The sequence below is a fragment of the Lontra canadensis genome, unplaced genomic scaffold (genome assembly GCF_010015895.1).
Source record: "Lontra canadensis isolate GAN:19392208 unplaced genomic scaffold, GSC_riverotter_1.0 scaffold501, whole genome shotgun sequence".
NCBI lineage: Eukaryota > Metazoa > Chordata > Mammalia > Carnivora > Mustelidae > Lontra > Lontra canadensis.
In genome coordinates this window covers 38,264-41,786 of record NW_022631492.1, presented here as the reverse complement: position 1 = coordinate 41,786, position 3,523 = coordinate 38,264, and the positions used below count along the sequence as shown (strand labels likewise).

Genomic DNA, 3,523 nt, shown 5'->3' with positions numbered 1-3,523 from the left:
CCTAGGACACAAACCCAAAGAATCTCCCAACGTACAGGCTGAGGGGCTTCTTTAGAGAACAGCCAGGATGGGGGTGGCAGTGAGTTCAGGATAGAAACTCTGCTGCCCAGCCTGGTCCCACCCTCCCTCCCTCCGGCCCTGCTAAAGTTCTGTCCCGAGGAGCCCAGGAGACCAGCACACCTGGCCTCCACTCCTGGACTCAACCCACTTCCTTCTGTTTTCCTGGGAAGCTAGCCACTCTGGTCCCCATCTTACCTACTGTGAAATGGGGAAGCATAACTCATGTAACAAATACTTTTTCATATTAAATGACACAAAACGTTAAAGAATCTCTTTCATGAGAACAACTCCGTGAAGTCTCAGTGAGCTAACCCCGGTGTTGGAGTCTCCTGTCTGCAAATGGGGGAATCCAAGGAAAAGTCTTCAGCTTTTCCACTACACTGTAACCTTCTTCATGTGCAGTTGGGTCCAGGTATGAATGAGCAGGATCCCATTTCCACCAAACCAGAGACTAGGCTAGTTTAAAAAGACTCCCACACCAAATTCCAGGAGATGCAGACTGGAATAAGGGAAAAGAGGTAAAAACAGCAGGAATAACAATAAAATTAAAGGTTTGCCTCTTCAACTGAATTTAGCACCAGAAGTATCACCTGTTGTTCTGATGACCTCGCTACATGGAGAGTGATGCAGGAAGCATTAGTCCTGATTCCTAAATACACAGGAACCTGGTGCCTGTGGGTCATTACACACGTTTGTCTGGACAATGACCCTTTTCAAATGCACTTGCACTGTACCCTGTACTCTCATTTCTGAAACAAGATTGCAGGCTAAGCCAGAGCATTTCAACCCTGTAACCAGTACAGAAATCACACCAGACTCGCCTCCTGCACCTTCTATGTGGCCTTCTGTGCTGGGCAGGGTACAGGTAGGGCAACTTACTGTGAAAGCCTTAAAACCCTGGTTCACACCCCTTCTCATGCAACAGGTGCTCTGGGGTGACCAGCAGGAGGGAAGCTCCTGGTCTGAGTCCTCCTCCACCAGCAGGGGGCAGCAGAGCTGCATCAGGAGCAGCAGGTCAGAGGCTGGGGCTGCCCAGGGAAAGCCTCTCAGGGACACCAGGCCTGATGGTCAGCAGGTTGTCTAAGTTTCAGTCCTCAGAGACTGTCAGGATGATCCATCCTATCCCCTCAGGCTCCAAGGAACATGTTCTGATAGTCAAACACACACAGTGTCACCAAGAACACTGGTGGGAGTCTTGACACAGTGGGCACCTCACCTGGGAAATTCAGGTACCCTCTCTGTCCACCAGTGTCCCCAGGGACTGACTCCCCTCTGCTGGGCACATCCAGAGACACCCGATGACTCACACTCTGCCTCTCCTTCCCCACCTCCACCTGGGGCTGCAGCTCCTTTGTTCAAGAGCATCTCAGGGGGCAGGAGGCAGAGCACTCAGGACCCTGGTCCCTGGAAGGAGCATCCGCAGCCTCCTTGTGAGACTGTCTCCAGAGTGACGTGATTCTCATGGCTGTAGGGACCATGGCTCAGACGCTCGAACTCACAACATATAGGAACATGTGATCGTGTGGATCCTCACAAGATCACAAACCTTGAAGTTGTTCCTCATGGACTCAGGCCCTTTACACAGGTTTGCATGAAACATTGATGAAAAAATTAAAAGGAATAAAATGGTTGATTATACCAATTGCTGGTCTACTGTGTGATGGGGGCTGCATAGAGACAACAGTACCATGTCTAAATAGACTAGAAATCCTGATGAATCTCCAACAGTAGGTGGTTGTTTAACAAGTAAGCACCTACTTGCAAAATGATGAAAGAATCTCAAAATGAGAGAGTTTCCTATTTTGTTGTCATGCCAAGTATGGGACCACAGAATCTCTGGGGGATGCAGAGGGAACAAGAAGTCAGGGAAGGAGGTAATGAGGTCACAGTACCACATTTCCCTGAATCTAGTGTTCTCTGCATTTCTCAGAGGGACCAGGCCTGCCCCATGGCCAGGATTCTGGAAGGCCCTGGGCCAGCCCCAGACATCCCTCAGGCAGAATGGGTAGGGACACTGGTTGTGTTCAAACCACGGGAATATGACTATGATACCAGATTTGGAGACCAATGTTCATTTTCTGACCTGAGAGCTTTGGGAGGAAGCTATGGGATCCTTTCTTCCTCCTCAGTCACCTGGTCTGAGGTCACAAGTTGTCTGAGTCCCAGAGGGGAGGAAATTTGCATAATTACTAACAACCACAGAACAAAAGGCCTGGAAAGAAAGAAGAGAGGCCAGGGTGAGCCTGGCCCAGCTGAGGATTTCAGAAGACAGAGCCCTGGGCACATCCACCATGGCCTGGACTCCTCTTTCACCCCTTGTCCTCACTCTCTGCACAGGTACTCTCCCCAGTTCAGCCCACACTCTCAGCCCCACAGGACCTGAGCTGAGCCTGCCCCAAACCCTGAGCTCAGGCACAGCACAGCCTCAGTATTGGGATGATGGGATGAGCCCCTGGACCTCATTGCAACCTCTCCTTTTCTGCCTTTTCGGCTCTGTGGTCTCCAGTGAGCTGACTCAGCCGCCCTTTGTGTCAGTGGCCCTGGAACAGACAGCTACAATCACCTGCACTGGAGAGGAACTGGACTATGTTTATGTACAATGGTACCAACAGAAGCCAGGGCAAGCCCCTCTGATGGTAATTTATTTGGATAGTGAGAGGCCCTCTGGGATCCCAGAGCGAATCTCTGCTCCAAGTCAGAGAACACGGCCACCCTCACCATCAGCAGTGCACAGGCCAAGGACAAGGCTGACTATTACGGTCAGTCCTATGACAACATTGGTAATGCTCACAGTGTGCTTGTGTCACTGTGAGACACAAACCCCTTCCCTGACTGCATCACCTTCTCCTCCAGCCCCAGGAGGCCTATGCACAGAGCAGTGAACAGGTTTGTTTGAGGTCCCCAAGTCTGTGGTCCCCAGTCTGTCTCCTTCCTCCCAGTCCTGCACAAACTCTACAGCAAGGAGCCCAGGATCTGAATCCAGCATACCTGGGCTCCATCCTGTACTCACCCCCACTTTCCTCTGATCTCCTGGGAACCTAGTCTCCTTGGACCTCAACTTTACGTGATACAAAATGCAGAAAATTATACTGATGTTAGAAACACTTGGTTTCCAAATTCACTGATGTACAAATATTGACAGAGTCTTATGAATGAAACAAAGATTGTGGGGTCTCAGTGAGTGGGCGCTGGGCTGAGAGTCTCTTGTTCATCTTCCGCAGAAATATGAGGAAAGGGGCTTAGCAAACGGGTGATGTGTATGACATGAAATTGCACATCCTGGTCGGATTCCCAACTCCCCTGTTTCATCCAAATCACCTAAGAGGCTTATTTACAAAACATCCTCCCCCAGACTGCTAGTGCTATGGGATGTAATAGAAACAGCAGTGGCAGAGATGACAGAAATAGGCCAATAAAGACAGGTGCACATGTAAAGGTTAGTGCTAGAAGGATCACCTGCTGC

General features: G+C 50.2%; 1 pseudogene; it reads left to right on the top strand.

Annotated features, from left to right (window-relative positions):
* The first annotated feature begins 2,008 nt into the window (after positions 1 to 2,008).
* Positions 2,009 to 3,289, top strand: LOC116863065 (annotated as a pseudogene).
* The last annotated feature ends 234 nt before the right edge of the window (positions 3,290 to 3,523 follow it).